The sequence below is a fragment of the Emys orbicularis genome, chromosome 2 (assembly GCF_028017835.1).
Source record: "Emys orbicularis isolate rEmyOrb1 chromosome 2, rEmyOrb1.hap1, whole genome shotgun sequence".
In the NCBI taxonomy this organism is placed as follows: Eukaryota; Metazoa; Chordata; order Testudines; family Emydidae; genus Emys; species Emys orbicularis.
In genome coordinates, this window is record NC_088684.1 from 265,007,645 (window position 1) to 265,024,263 (window position 16,619).

At 45.0% G+C, this 16,619-nt stretch overlaps 1 protein-coding gene across 1 annotated transcript in view; it reads left to right on the plus strand.

Moving 5' to 3' along the window:
• Window positions 1-1,623: 1,623 nt before the first annotated feature.
• The window catches only part of APBB1IP (amyloid beta precursor protein binding family B member 1 interacting protein), a 106,638-nt gene continuing 91,642 nt past the window's right edge, over window positions 1,624-16,619 (plus strand). The window contains exon 1 of the mRNA XM_065398802.1: window positions 1,624-1,779. The gene's annotated coding sequence lies outside the window, so the exon portion shown is untranslated. The remainder of the gene's footprint in view (window positions 1,780-16,619) is intronic.

A 16,619-nucleotide genomic window follows, 5' to 3' on the forward strand; every position in this document is an offset into this window, starting at 1 on the left:
ACACTTTGGATTATTGTAACAAAAAGAAAAGAAAGAAAGACAATTTTCTCTATTCCCCCAGTTTATTATGTGCATTTGACAGCACTTTGTACCCTCAGTTTATGGTTTTAGGCCCCGATCCTGCAAACGCTTAGGTGTGTGAGTAATTTGACTCATGTAACCGGGCCCATTGACTTCAATGGGGACTTGTTTTTTTTATTAAAATTAGGTATAAATGTTTGCAGGATTGAGGAAGTGAAACAGAAAAAGCTACAATACAAGGGAGGGGGCATTCTAAGGGGCTACATGTGAAACCAGAGAGAATCAAACAGTAGAGGATCAAACAAGAGAGGCAAAGGAGGGGAAGGAAGATGGGTCACAGGGTGAAGTAATCAGCTTAGGGGAGAGAGAATGGGGAAGGGACCAGTGCAGTGCCCTGTAGGAACAGTGAAGGCTTTCCCGCACGTGGTGGTTAGTGTGGCAGTGTTGTGTATGGGAGTGCAACTCCCCTCCTGGCTTGATCCCTATCCACCCCCAGCCTAGGCAAAGCTTGCAGCTGATGCTTTGTTTGCTGGCATTTCCGTCCTGTGCACGTTCACTTCAGAGAGCGAGGATGCCCAGCCCCAGCATGCCGGAGCGGGAGGCTCTCGAGCTCTCGCTCTCTTGCGGTCAGTGGCAGATGTGTGTGACCAGCAGGAAATCTCAGTAAGCAAAGAGCCAAGGGGAACATCTCTGCATGGGTGCCTCACACACAGCAAGCAGAGATGGGGCAGCAAGGGTGAAACAAGCCCCTGCAAGAATGAAAGTGCCCCTACCTCCCACCCCAAGGGGCACAGGCAGCAGACAGGCCCCTGCCACTGGGGCTGTGGGAGGGTGAGGAGGGAGCGGCCTCTCTCTGGGGGGCGTAGGTGCAGATTGCAGGCTGTGTAGGGAGTCCCTCTCCCCCAGGATCTACATTGCTTGCAGAGAGGCTCCTGAAAGGTCCCTGTTTCCAGTATTTGGGGTGTGAGGTAGGGGGCCTCTCTTCACCCAGAACTGGGTGGGGTGGCTTGGTAAGGAGCGGAAGGAGGATCTGGGGCAGTGAGTAGGGCAGTCCCCAGGGCTTAATTTGTGCCAGGGCTTGCCAGGGGTGAGCCCCGGCACCTCTAGGCTTGGCAATTCATAGCCCCTGCTCCTCTGGCTTGCCACATCAGTTATGAAAGTAAAAAAATTGCTTGCGCCCTAGCACCTCTTTCATTACAAATTAATCACTGGCAGTCCCCTTCACCCAGGACCTGGGAGTTCCTTGCAGTGCCTAGGTATTTCCCCTCCACAGGATTTGGGGAGGCCAGGAATGGGTAGAGCAGATTTGGGGGAAATCTTTGCAGGGAGCCTGGGAATGGGGGAGTCTGGCTTTCCTCAAAAGGAGGGTGCAGGGCAGTGGCAGGAACCTTTTCTCCCAGCATCTGGGGGGCTTGTGCGAAATGTCTGGGAAGGGGTCCGTGCCCCAGGGTGTGGGGCCTGGCTGTGCCTGGGGTGGGTCCCTCTCTCCAGGGTACCTGGGTGTGGGGGTGCTGAACGTGACACGATTCACCCACTGAGCGCAGCTGATAGGCCAACAGCACTTCCTCACAGAGAGGAAAGCAGCGTGCCTGGGGTGGGGGCCGGCGAGAGGTGAATGAACGCAGCTGGGGGCCTGTTGCACGCACAGCCCCGGCTCTGGGCTGTGTGATCCGAGGCCGCTCGCTGCTCCTCGCACCCGCTGCCAGACGCGCCTTCTCCAGCCCGGGCGGACCGGCCAGCCGGGGAAACTCCAGCAAGGTAGGAGCGGAGCTGGCCGCTGCCAGAGTCAGCGGCTGTCACCGGCCCCCACCCCCCTTGCTGGCGGGGAAGGGTGACTTTGTCCTGAGGCTCCCTGGGGAGAGGGGCGCAGAGCCACCCGGCGCAGGAGAAGGGGTCTGGGCTCTGCCCCCTGTAGGTAGCCCAGCGGCTGGGGAGGGAGCGGGCACCCAGGGACAGCCCGCGCCCAGCCACCTGTCCGCCGCTCGGGGGGAGTGCGCGCTCCTCTCCGCGGGCTGTTTCGCCATCTCTGCCAAGCTTCCTGCCGCGGAAGTTGCAGCAAGCGCATCGGTTCCAGCAGCTCTGTTTCGACAGGCGGGCGCCTGCCGGGCAGAGCGCAGGAGAGTCATGCCCGGGGAGAAACAAACCAAGACGTGGCACTAGCTGGCCAAGTATTTAGCCAGGGAGGAACGATGAGAGAGAGCCCCATGTCCCTGCGATCATTCTCTGCCATGGTGGGAATGACCCCTGTGGGATGGGGGAGAATAATGCTGCTTACTCCCCCTCCCCTTTTATAAAGAGCTTTTGAGATCCCCTGATCAAAAGGTGCTATAAGCATAAGGCATCACGTATGGCCCCAGCACAGTGAGGCCCTGGCCCCATTGTGGCTTCCGGGCATTGTTGCAATATAAACGTTAAATAACAAGAGGGCCTAACCCTGTACCCGTTACCTACCAATGTAGGCCTTACTAGGACAAGTGATCTCAATAAAGTCAAGGGGGCTACTGTGTGAATAAAGGCTTCTCTGGTGAATAAGGGTTGGGGTGGGATCATTACTGCAAATGGTTCTGTGGTTTCCTGTGGAAATTCCTCGTTATGGGGAACTTATTTTAAATTTTCCTCCTGTTATAAATGGAAATCAGACAGATGACTCTGATCCTAAAATTGCATATTAGGTGATTAAAACTCAGAGATACATAATATGCTATACCTGGGGTTATAAAAGAAATGCACAGTGGTTAGGATGAACACTTTGCACTGAACACATCAACTGGACAGAACTGAGTATAGTGCACCAAAGAAGAAAAACAATCTTCTTTTAAATACAAGCTGAGGAAAAGACCCATTTAAAAATCATTGTTACTATTAGCTGGATTTAATAATAAACTGCCCTTTTTTCTAGACTGAGTTAATTACTTGTGGCATTCAGTACCCAGTACAGGCCTTTATTAATTCAAGATTGTATTCTGCTTAGGATATCTAAAAAGTTTAGTATCTCTATCCTTCAGGGCAGGGAGTACATCTTTATCTGTGCTTGCAAAACATGAGGCAATCTAAGTAAATGGTAATGAATATGGGTTAAGAGAATTCACAGAACTACAATAATGATTCCTCTTTTACTTCTCTGGAAAAACATTTAGGGGCAAGTTCTCCTCACCTTACTCATGCAAAGTAGTTATATTTAAGACCATATAATGGAGCAAGGCAAGCAAATTATTTGTGTCCAGGTCAAATCTATTAGCGTAATAGTAATATCAGTTTTCATTTGATTTACAATATTTGGTATTATAGGAACTCTGTTTTTGTAGTTAAAGGTGCTGTTCTTCTCTGCAAGTTAATTTCCATTAATGTTTATTACGCATGCTTCAAGGAGAGTTCTCTCTCTGTGGGCTAGATTCTGCAGTTCCTATTGAGGAAATACTAACATTAAATGTAGTCGGGCATTTAACTCTGGACACCACTTTTAGAAAGAAGGCTGAACCACGAAAGCTCATTTTCATGGTTCGTTTAATTCTGAACCCAAATACGAACTTGGATGTGTAATCCCAAACTACTTCATTTTTAGTATTTTTAGATCAGGTATTTATCTCTTGGTTTTTGGTTCCTTCTGCAATTCCCCAAAATCCTTGGTTTTGGTTAAGATGTTCACTTTTAACCAGGGCTCCAGCTCCGGAGCAAGCTCCAGGCAAAAACCTGCAGCTCCACTGCTCTGGAGCTGCTCTGCCCTTCAGCTCTGGGCTCCGCTCCAAAGCCCTGCTTTTAACAAATACCAGTTTCATGTATAAATCCATTAATGTCAGAGTTAATGACGTTTCACACCTCATATTGTTTCAGTATTATAGCATCTTTACAATAATGTTCTGTTTTAGTAGAATGATATTGATGCTTACAGTCACTCACTATTTGTTTCAATCTAATTTTTGTCCCCAGTGTCATAGCTGTAAAATATATGCCATCATCTTAATGAAGTGCTAAATTAGGAATGTCTTTTTTGTTTAAGTATTTTACATTTCTTATTTATTGGCTATGCAAAGTTGTGTCCTGTTACAGAAAAAATTGTACAGTACTGGTCATGTGTAGGTAGTCTCTTGGTCTGTCCAAGGCCGTGATCAAGTGTCTTGATGTTTTGGTCTTTTGGCCTTGAGATGAAAACCTTGCCTTTGTTTCTGGGACCTTGAAGTGAAAAAATTCTCTAAGTTAGATCTTTGGGGCAGGAACCATATTTTTGTTCTGGTTTGTACAGCACCTAGCACAATGGGGTCCTGATCCGTGAATAGGGCTTCTAGACACAAATAATAATAAGCCAAACCTGGCATGGCCTAAATAGGTGCAAGTGCTACTTTGTTTACTGTGGGGATCGGATTGGACCCTGGCATAAGTGGGCACAATTAATTGAAGTCAATGGGAATTGAACCCTGTTATCCCAGGGCTGAACGTGCTCTGTAGAATTTTATATATGAATATCATTGCATTACAGTTATGTAAAATGTAAGGCAGCACTTTCCATTAAGCCACTGTAATTGTCATGTACCCTGATTAACAATACCTTTCTGTTTTGAAGAAAAGGTACTTCCTTTGTTTTCATCAGCAAGCTCATGACTTCACATTTCTGCTTTTTGTTTCATTTCTTTTAATTGAAATGGCTCTTAGTATCCTGTAAGAATTTAATTAGAATTTAGTAGAACTCCCTTAAATTCACACCAATGGCTGGAAGACCTGGTGTGAAGGACTGAATTTTGTTAGCTGAGAAGAAAAACTAACACCACCACATCACAACATATACTTTTAAAGTGATTTGTCAATTGTTGTTTAGTATTTAAATTAGTGATAATGCTACATGGTATTCTTGTAAAATATTACTACACCATATACTGGTCAATGTAACCAAGGATTAGTCCACCCTCACATCAGTTTTGTGCAGGTTCAATTCCACTGAATTCAGGGAAGATACTCCCGGTTCATGCCATTTAGGCACAGATGTTTGTTTTTAGTGTAGTGAAAGCTTGGTAATATGAGACTCCACACTGAGAGATCTGCACAAAGATAAAGGATAAAATATAACCCTCAGCATGTAGAAATAGTTATAATCTGAAACCCAGTAGAAACATTGCTCTTTAAAAATTCTCAGATTTTTCCAGGAACATTCACTCTTTTTCCCCTGCACATTTTTTAATTAAAAACACCATTTCCTCCAATGGGCGTTCAGTACGTTAGAACACACATTTTGTGCAAGTGTCCCTTCAAGATGTATTTTTCATCTGCAATATCTAGATACGTCAAATGGAGATAATTAACTCTGCAGTATGGGCTGTGACTGTCTGGGGGAGGTTTCAGGCAATCAACAAAGTAAGATGCATAGTTGAACAACCCTGTTTTAGATTTTGAGAAGATTTCTATCTAGACTAAGTATGTATGGCTGGAAAATGTGTAGTGGGGGTATTGTTTGTTCTTTTCTTTAAACACTCCCTGTGAATGCTACAATAGTAACAAGCTGTTCTGGTGGCTGGAATCAAACAACTGACAGGAACCTTAAAGATTTGAATTGAGTAATTTGTATTTTAACTCTTGCTGCAAATTGTTGATGGGAATCCTGATCGCTTAGTGCACAACATCCTCAAGCAAGTGCTGATGCCTTTTGAAGCCAAGGCTACCTCTGTTCACTATGTAAAAAAAGTTTTGTTTGCATTTCATTTTTAACACTTTACTGCACTACCTGTAACTTAACCATGTGTCGGGCCTTGAGCAGCCTCTACAAACTGTCTCCATGATGTGTCCGCTATGTGCTTTCTTCTGTGTCCTGATGGAACATGAAAAACAGGAAAGGGCTAAATTCTGCTCTAAGAATGTGATTTAGCCAGAACATCTCTCTGGGATTTAGTTGCTTTAGTTTTACCAACTTGTGTGGTCATTTGCACTCTGGTAAAATGGACTCTAAAGCTCTACGAAATCAGAATGGTAATGATTCCAACTCACTTTGCGCTGGTGTAAATGACTGCACCGGGTGCAGGGCAATGGGATCTGATGTGTAGGTCCTCAAAGGATAACTGTTATTGATCAAGGGAGACCATGGGCACACCTGGAAGTCCCCCAGAGTTGGCTGCTTCAGGGGAGTGAGCACTCAGTAGCCATTGAAGAGCAAGGTTGAAGGAACAGCCATTTGGTATGGAGGAGAGACAGGAAAGGGATTTGAAGGCCACTGGGCAAACTTTTCAGAGCACATCAAAAGTAGTGGGGGGGAAGGGACTTATAGACAGAGGAGTGATGGCCCTGGGAAGGGAGAGGGCAGTCAAAATATTTGCAGCTAAAATGTTTTCCCAGTTACTGTTCAGAAATTTTAGAGTCCCCACCCCTCAACAGGCAGGGACACTTCTTACGGGGGCTTCTTCTCTGAAGTGCTTTTTCACTCACACTATGAATGTGGTTACATTCTCATGACTGTTACTATTAAAATGATGGACGCTGCATGGAAAATATGAATAAGTATTAATACATGCCATGCATCTGTTGCCACTGTCCCTCATGTCCCTGACAACAGAAAGTTTCCCGTTGTCCTCAGATGATCCCAGTGATAAACTAGCACTTCAGTGGACACTTTATCATCCTGTGCCTGTCAGGGAGAGGCTACAGAAGGCGGGGTAAATCTGACTTTAGCTGCATTGCTAGTCCATGGTGGTGAGAGAGCAGCTAGAGCAGAAGGTCTGGTGCAGGCTTTGCCTGACTTCCACTCAGGAGCATTATCAAGGTAATTTAGGGAATGAAAGATGTGACTTCTAGCACTCTGCCCCATCCCCCAACAGGTACCTTTATTCATAGACTCCAGGAAACAAGCAGTCTCCTCAGTCCAGAATTTTAAAATTAGATAACTAGTGAATCCATCTGATGGAAGGGGACAGAAGACTGGTAATGGGGCACCGAGCCTTCCACCTCTGGATTGCTTGTAAGAGCCCAGCGCACATTAGTAGCAACTGAAAGTTTACCAACCTCATGGCAGAGAAGTGAAGTTATTTTGGTGGACTCAGTTCAGTTCCCAGGGCCCCCCATTGCAAAAAGCCTTCATCAAAATTAGTACCCTTTTTGCCACCCTCAAAAACAAGGTTGATGGCTGACTACATATGGACTGAGCTACTCTCCGCCCTTAGAGTTGTGCACCCACTAGGCCCTGGAGGGAACATTAGCAGACCAGCATGAAGCTCCTCTGGGTGCTTGTCCTGTATCTGACCTGCGAATAATGGCCTCCAGCACTGACAAGCAAGCAGCTATCACAAATACAAAATTCTTATGCAACTTTTTTAAATAATTTTTTTTTACAGTTATGTTAGAGGAGACAAAGATACAAAGTTATTTTTGAACCTGGGAGATTCTCATGCTTCAGTCAGATGCATTGCCAGTACCCAGAGGCTTATCATATCGCCAGAGGTTCACGTACCGTATCTGATTTTCCTGGCCATCCCCAGCCAGCACAGCCCCTATAAGTCCCTCTGATGGAGAAGAGGTTGCAGACACTGCAGGGTTCTGGTGTGAGCAGACTTTCTGCTGTTACCCTGCACCTGTTTTATGCTGTACACAGAGCAGGGTTGAATGCAACCCCATCTATTTAAAGTAGTGTTTTTGACCTCTAGTACTTTCTGACTCAAAGTGATTATTATTTAACAGCTGAATATAGCACATGGGTTTGCAGGCTGCTTCTCACGGTGAGTAAAAATACAACTTCTCCCTTGCATAGCTTCCAGTAGAAACAGATCATGATTAACAGCTTCCAGATCATGACGAGAGGACTCTGGGCAAGATAAAAAGACAAGTGGGATGGAGGGAGGGCAAACATAAGAAGCTTGTGCACTTTCTTGGGCGGTACAGATCATATTAGCACCTATTTTTCCTGTAAAAAACGTTAATACTTAGAATTAACTGGAGGATCATAGTGTGAAGGACTATGGAAAAGGGTGGGTAAGGAGGAGAGATTTCAAGGAAAAGAAGCAGGGCATGTGGCATATAGAAGCCTGAGAGATGCTGTTTGGAATAAAGTGGGTATGGAGTGATGTAGACTTGCTGGGGGTCAGGATACGAACAAGAGTGGTGAGCATTAGAACAGTGTTCATAAAATCTTCTAATTACAGAAGTATGAGAGTGTTGTTTCCTTAGCAGCTAGGCAGTGCCAGAGCAGATTTAAAAATTTTATTTAAGCGAATGTTAAAAAATTATATAATACATAGGTTGAGAAAAGAGTGTCTGTATATCTGGGTATAGTGCTTGGATTATCCAAAAATACAAAGTAAGCACTATATGTATCTTATTACTTTAAAAACAAAATCAGCAATAACCCCAATTTAGGTAAATAAATTTAAGAATACAGTTTAGATATTAGCATCCAAGTATTTGGGTACATCATGCATGAAGAGTTACACAGAGAGTTGGTTGTGGAAAGCAAATATATCAGTGAGTGAAGATTGTCTCTCAGTAATTGAGAATTTAGGGTAGATTGTCCATTTGGAAAATACAATCCATGAGGAAAGTATTTGTTACTTTCCCCACTGTGCTTCTGTGTGCCTGGAAAGCAGAATAGATGTTTTTTAAATTATTAGCTTCTCCCCCCTTTCCCCCCTTCACTGTTGTTAGGATTCTATCACAACACAGAAACAATAAGGATGCATCAGCAGCATTGGCCAGAAGACTCTTTCTGAATGCTGATGTAGTTACTGTCAGTTTGACTGTAAGGTCAAACAAACAAACAAACAGCTTTTTCTCTTGAGGTAAGAGTTAGGTCCATTTCTGAAAGCTATGTAGTCTATCAGAACAGAGGGTTTTTCTCCCCTTCAGCTGTGTTTTTTTGACCAAGTTTGGTATCTGGGAGGCCAGGGCTCAGGGGGGAAAATGCTTGTGGAGATAAGCCATCATTGTAAACAAGTAAGGGTGTGCACTACAAATGGGCATGGAAGTAGAACACACCCATAACTGCAGCAGCTGCAGTTTGGTTTTGTAGTTTGCTGCCAGAAGGGAAGCCAGTAATCCTGATAACATAGCACTAGTACAGCACGGGCAGAAGAGTCAGTGGGTTTAGGATAGGTCAGTTGTAAGAATGGACTCAGCACCAAAGCTAAGGCATTTTTAATCCCACTTTCAGTGGTGTGGATCGTGTCTTTATATAAGCTTGGGCAGAGCCCTTCTGGTGTGTCTCTAATAGCCTCCCTTCCACCACCACATAATCATTGGCTCTTTCCAGAACAATCATTCCATTCCCCTCTATCTAGAAGGAGGGCGGGGGAGGTATGAAGGGGAAAATTCTGTCGGAAAAGCCATGTGGTCCTCCTCAAAATTTCCTCTACATACTCCCCAGAGCAGTTTGCAGCTCTGCAGAGGGTGCATAGCCTGCAACCCAAGCACAACTATGCAGATATTCCTTCAGATGGGATGTCCCTTTGTAATGACTCCATGTTTCCCCATAGCAGCACAGCTCCCTTAGTAGCCATTGCCTGAGTCCCCCCCAGAGCCGTTCAGTACCTCATTTTCCTGATGGTGGGGATAGCCTATCCAAGCTGATATAATACAAGACATGAACATTTACCCAGTCCCTGCTAGCCAGAACTACTAAGCCTGCTAGTGAGGGTTCAGAATACTTGCCCCACTAATGCCCCCTGCTCACTGTGAACCTATGCACTTTGCTAGTGAAAGTGTCTGCACAGTATTTGGTGCACATAAACGAAACTGAAACAAATAATGCTCCATTAACATTGGCATTGGATTCTGTATACACTTAAAAACACACACTTATTACATTTTCTTTGGATTTGGTTTCTCCCTTTTCCCCACACTCCTATTTTAATACTTTCTGCATTATATCTTGGGTCTTTTCCTCCATCTTTCCTGAGTTTGTCTCCCTTGTTAGAGAACATCCAGTTACATAAGATAAATTAGTGCTTTGTGGCATAAACCAGTTACTAACAGTCTGGGATTAGGAAGATATTTTTTTATAGGCAGATTGTTCCATAATTGTCCATTATAGGGTTTCTTGTGCTTACCTCTAATAGCATCTGGTACCAGTCATGATTGGAGACAAGACACCAGATTAGATCAACCATTGGTCAGATCCAGCATGGGAATTCCTATATATAATTCTTTTGTACAGTAACTTTTTTCCTCCCTTCTCTCGTCTTTACTTTATATATCCTTGCCACCACCCTCAGTATTTTGTTTACAATCTGTGTCCCTCTGTTCTCTTTTTAGTTTTTCACCATCCTCTTTATCTCTTGCTGGTCCCCAGATTCCTCCCCTCATTTTCTCTCTCTCTCTCCCTCCCTCCCCAATCCCTCTCCTCTCTTTCCCTACTATTCGGGTAATCCACTAATATTTGTCGTCAAATCAGAACTGTGATAACTCTTCAGATCTTTGTGGCAGGCATATAACATGGTCTCTACACCAGAAGATACTGAGGGTGCTCAGTAAGAGATGGGAACTTAGAGGGAAAACAAGTAACACAACAAGTTTTAGTCAACACTAAACTGTGAAGTACCTAAAAACATTGAGGAAAAATGTGTGAAGAAATTCAGAATCACAGGTTATTTACTATCAGAGGGTAGCCGTGTTAGTCTGTATCTACAAAAACAACAAGGAGTCTGGTGGCACCTTAAAGACTAACAGATTTATTTGGGCATAAGCTTTCGTGGGTGCAACTGAAGAAGTGAGGTTTTTACCCACGAAAGCTTATGCCCAAATAAATCTGTTAGTCTTTAAGATGCAACCAGACTCCAGGTTATTTACTGACTGCTATCAAACCTTCACTATTTTGAGTTTTGGGGTGGGGGGGAGGACCCTAATAATTTTGAGTTTAATTCCACACTGTCTTGCACCTTCTGTAGTCATTTCCACTTGGTGTAAAATAATACCAAAACACAATTCTCCACTCATTCACACCCTATGCTTGTGGGCATATAATCAGTTTAAGAGAGAGAATTCAATTACAAGGTAGAAATAAGATGATCTAGGCTGTTAGCGACACACAAGAAAAATTCTGTGCTTTTCTGAGACTGAAATCCACACTAAAATTGATCCTAGGTAGAGATATTACTGTGTAAAAGGGGTTCTGTAAACAAGTCTTCTTCCACAGACACTCCTCAGGTGCCCTGTACCTTACTTTCCCCTCTTTCACTGAGTGATGTTGTTTTTTGATGTGGCATAACACTTCAGAAATTCTCCCCTTCTGAACATCAGCAAGAGAATCCAAAGCAAAGTTTTAAACAACACAAATTAGTCCCTTAGCCTTCACCAGGTTCAGACAGTGCCCCAGCTTTGTGATCTCCCCTTGTCTCAGGGGCTTTCTGCTCGCCAGCTCCAGGTAGTACAGCAGACCCTGGTCACTCTCTGACCCCTGGGCTCCAGATTACACCAAGGAGTGGCCATCCACTGCAGCTGAAATATTCCACTCTATTCACCACCCAGACCTACTCCCTATGCTGCCTGGCAGTGGTTGGGATTTCTTCCAACCTTTCCCATCTTCTGGCTATAGCCACTTTGCTGGCTCCAGCTTCTGTGGGAAACCATTTAAATAGTCCTTTGTCCTCCTCCGTCTCTCTGGGCCTTCAAATACAGAAGCAAAATTGCATACCCAGTTTCTGTGCTATAGGGGTAGCATCCATGGGCATTTCTGATGCTCTTCTCTTGATGTTCTATGTTTGTTTCTGGGTGTGTAATTGTGGAGTAGACAGCAGGGTACAAGTTGTGGACTTAATTGTCAAGCATTCCCCCATGCTGGGATCACCCCCTGAGAATTGGGATGACACAGGCCTACAGGACGTTAGTCAAAAACTTCCCTGCAATGTTCATGAAGAATTGTGATCCAACTGGTCTCTGAAGCAATATACAGCAAGCTTATTCATAGCTAAGGCTGCGATTCTGTCATGGAGGTCACGGAAAGTCACGGAATCCGTGACTTTCCGCGACCTCTGTGACTTTCACAGCTGCAATGGAGGAGCATTGTTGCTGGAGCTCCAATGGAGGAGCAAATGTTGCTGGAGCAGCCCCAGGGCCAGCCGCACCGGCTGCAGCTCATGTGGCGCCAGGGTGGCTGGCCCTGTGGTGTGCCTGAGTAGCGGTCCAGGGGGCTGCTCCGAGGCCAGGTGCCGACTGCTGCTTGGGTGGCCCGGGGCAGCTGGCCCTGGGGAGTGCCTGAGCAGCAGTCCCGGGGACAGCACTGAGGAGCGCCCGAGCAGTGGTCCCGGGGACTGTCCCAGGGCCAGCTACACTGGCCGCTGCTTGGACAGCTGGCCCCGGGAAGCGCCCAAGCAGCAGTCCCAGGGTGGCTGGCCCCGGGAAGCGCCCAAGCAGCAGTCCTGGGGTGGCTGGCCCTGGGGAGCACCTAAGCAGCAGTCCCTGGTGCCTCAGAGCAGGGATGGCTGGGGGCACTCAGCCCCCGTGGCCAGTGCAGGGGCTAGCTGTCGGCCTGCACGTCCCCACAGCAGCGTTGTCCTGGGGCCCCCCAGAGCAGCAGTGCCTGGGGCCCCAGGAGCTGCTAAGTTTTAGTCAGGGGTATTTATATAGCAAAAGTCATGGACAGGTCACAGGCCATGAATTCTTGAATACCCATGACTAAATCTTAGCCTTATTCATAGCACATGTTGACCTAAACTAGTGATCTTCAGACCTCAGTGGTTCAGGAGCCAAATTAGTGATCAACATTACCCAAAAAAGTCACAGTAGAGTGAATTTGTTTTATTTATTATAATACTATGTATTTATATTTGAACAGTATGACGGGAAATGTTTAAATTTTTTTTTCTCAGAGCAAAATGGCTGTGACAGAATGTAGCTCAAAATAGCACCCTGCAAACCCCATATTCGTCATTCATATATGGTTGTGATATTTCATACAAAGCACGCCATATAAGATATATGAAAGGTCATGATCTGCTGAAACCTGTTGTTCTGTCCAAATATGTCTATCATTAGTGTGTATGAAATTATGAGACTTTGCTGTATGGTTGCTACTGAAATATGTTGTATGTTTGAGAGTCTCTACTGCTAACCGTTCCCAGGAGGGTGTTAATCGACCATTAATCCGCAGGGGAATTGTAATCAAGGAATTTACAATTCAATGAGAGTTGTGCAAGCACCACACAATGGGAACTGCTCAGCTCTATGACTCAGTTGCACAAGACCACCAGGAGGATTTCTCAACCCTGTGACTCACCAAAGCCCACCAGGAATGTCTGGGCAAGTGTCTTCTAGGCACATGGACTAAGGATATAAAATAGGGGATAGTGGCATCATGCTTTGGCCTTTCTCCTCCCCCACCTATGCGGGAAGCACCAAGGATGCTGAGAAGACAAAGAACTTCAACTGAGGAGACTGGTCCCAGGTTTAAGAGAGAAACCTGTGTATTACAAACTGTAACATCCAGTGGGGTGAGAAAATTGCTTGATCTAAATACTGCCTAGTGTAATAAGGTTTAAGATTTATATTGTGCACTTATCTTTTATTTGGTAACTATCTCTGACCTTTTATGCCTATCTCCTATAATCACTTAAAATCCATCTTTTTGTAGTTAATAAACCTGTTTTATATTTTACCTAAAACAGTGTGTTCTGCTTGAAGTGCTTGAGAAATCTCAGCTCAGTTACAAAGGCTAGTGCATGTCCTCTCCACGTTGAGGGAGGGGCATAGTGGGTAATAAACTTACACTGGTCAGGCTTCCCACCAGGGCAAGATGATACTGCTCTGTTGTGTAAGGCTGGGGAGCTGTGGGGAATTGGCTGGTGCCTTTCTCCATGTGATTCGTGAGTGGCTCTGGGAGCATTCATGCAATCTAGCTGGGTGTGGGGTTGCATATGCTGTTGTGCTGAATGATGACAGCCCCTGGAGGGATTTGCTGCATGTCACTAGCAAAGCATTGTGAGAGACAAAACGGCTGGAGAGCTAAGGGGGCCCAGCAGTACCCCAGTTCCAGGTTGCACCCTGGGGATTCCGTCACACTGACCAAGTATTATTTTATCAGCTACAATTGGTTAATAACCTAATAAAAGCATCCTGATTGGTTAATAACTTAGACTGGTTAATACTTAAATCACACAGTGTTTTAATATCCTGTGCTGCAAAGAGCCACAGTAGAGACACTGAAGAGCCACTCAGTCTGAGTATCACTGACCTAAACAATGGTAATTGGAAACATTGTCAAATTTTCTACTCAGAGATAGTCAGTTGAGGAAGCTGTAGTGCCACAAATCTGCTTAAGAAAAGGACTCTTCCACATCACTGTTTTGATATGTCATTTTGATTTTTTTAAGGCCAGTAACGGGAAGCATTTTTAAACTTGCTCTTAAACTACCCTAGCTAGAGTCTACTTTGCCACTTGTACCACAAACTTAATGCAACTGCTCTAATATGTTGGCTTCCCATCTGTCATGAACAGTGTTATGAAATGTCCCCCACCTCCCCAGGAAAAATATGCAGTTCTGTGGATTTTTTTTTTCTAGCTGTGGCTAATGCAAGTCTCACTGGTACTCCATACTTCCTAGAAGAATAGGCTAGGTGACTGTTTTCAGCATTAATTGTGTGTGCAGCCATTTTCTTGGAGAATGCTGTGCTATGAATGTTAAGGAAATAGCAATGCTGGAAGCTAGTCATCTTGGCAATCTACAACTATGGTTTTCAATCTTTTCCATACCATGACCCCATGTTACAAGAGAAAAGAGTTCCAGGATCCCCCATCCTGTTAGACATAAAGAAAGAGACGGGGGATTATGACACCCAATCCTCAGACCTGGTTGTGACCCTCTGGTTGAGAACTCATGATCTTGAAAGACTGGTACAGTGGAGGCAGCTGCCATCAACACTATCACTCTAAAACTTTAGCCTCTTTAGCTGGGATCTAACTGAGCTGTTACCATCCTCTTCTGTGGTGAATTCTGCAAAACTACAGTCCTTCTGAATGCTCCCCTCCATAGAGAATGACATTCTAGGACTAAAGCTCTGTGCAGTCGAGAGATCATGGTTCAAAAGACAGTTGGCTAGGATCTTCAAACTTGGTGCACATAGACCTGTAGGTGAAATCAGAGTTTTACCCACAGAACTTTCCTAAACGCTTCTCATCTATTGTATCACTGTTAGGAACGTAGGCATGGCCACAATGGAACGGACCTGTTGTCTAACTAGACCAGTATCCTGTCTCTGAATCATCTGGTTAGGGCCACTGTTCGAGATAATCTGCCCCCTATGAAGATCTCACATTAATTTCTAATAGTTAGTTTGGATCAACACCTGAACCATGCAGTTTCATATCTGTTTCAATGTTAACTCTTGCTGTCCATATAAATGTCCAACCCCTCTTTGAATCTGGCTAAGTTCTTGGAGTGAATGGCCTTCTGTGGCCATGAGATCCACAGTGTAATTAGGTGTTGTGTGAAAATGTATTTCCTTTGATCAGTTTTGAATTTTTCACCTTTTAAGTTGTATTGGCTGTTCCCTTGCTTTTGTCTTATGACTAGGGCCCTACCAAATTCACAGTCCATTTTGGTCAATTTCATGGTGGTAGGGTTTTAGAAATCATAAATTTCATGATTTCAGCTATTTAAATCTGAAATTTCATGGTGTTGTAGTTGTAGGGATCCTGACCCAAAAGGGAGTTGCAGGGGAGTCTCAAGGTTATTGTAGGGGGGTTGCAGTACTGCTGCTCTTACTTCTGCGCTACTGCTAGCGGCGGTGCTGCCTTCGGAGCTGGGCAGCTGGAGAGCAACGGCTGCTGGCTGGGAGCTCAGCTCTGAAGGCAGCACAGAAGTAAGGGTGGCAATACTACGACCGCCCCCCCCCCCCAAATAACCTTGTGACCCCCCCTGCAACTCCCTTTTGGGTGAAGACCCCCAATTTGAGAAATGCTGGTCTCCCCTCTGAAATCTTGATAGTATAGGGTAAAAGCACACAAAACACCAGATTTCACGGGGGAGATCAGATTTCAAGGTCCGTGATTCATTTTTCATGGCCGTGAATTTGGTAGGGTCCTAGTTATGACATAGATAACCCCAATCTACCTTCTCTAGCCCATTCATAATTTGATGCATTTTTATCATGTTCTTTCTTAGGCTATCTCTGTACTGCAGTCATGGGGTGTGGTTGCAGCTCATGTAGACATACCCAAACTAGCTTTAGTCTAGCTACCTTGAGCACCACGGCAGTGAAACTGGGGTGGTGCACACTTCAGCATGGGCTGTATGAACCCACCCAGAACTCTGAGTAATCACTCATGTGGCTAGCCCACACTGACGCCCATGCTGCTGCGGCTTCATGACTACTGGTAACCGAGCTAGCTAGATGAAAGCTAGCTTGGGGATAGCTACACAAACTGCAGTCACACTCTGTGATTGCAATGTCGACATACCCTCATTTATCTCCTGTCTATGGAAAACAGTCCCAATCTTTTCAAGCTGACTTCACATGAATGTGTTTCCACGTCCCTAATCATTCTTGTCACCCTTCTCTGAATCACCTCTAGTTCTGCAATGTGCTCTTTGAGGTGGGGTGAACAGTACAGTGCACAGTATCCTAGATGAGGGTGAACCATTGATTTCTGTAATAGGATTGTAATTGTTAACCCATGCATTTTCTTTCCTCGCTTGTTTTGC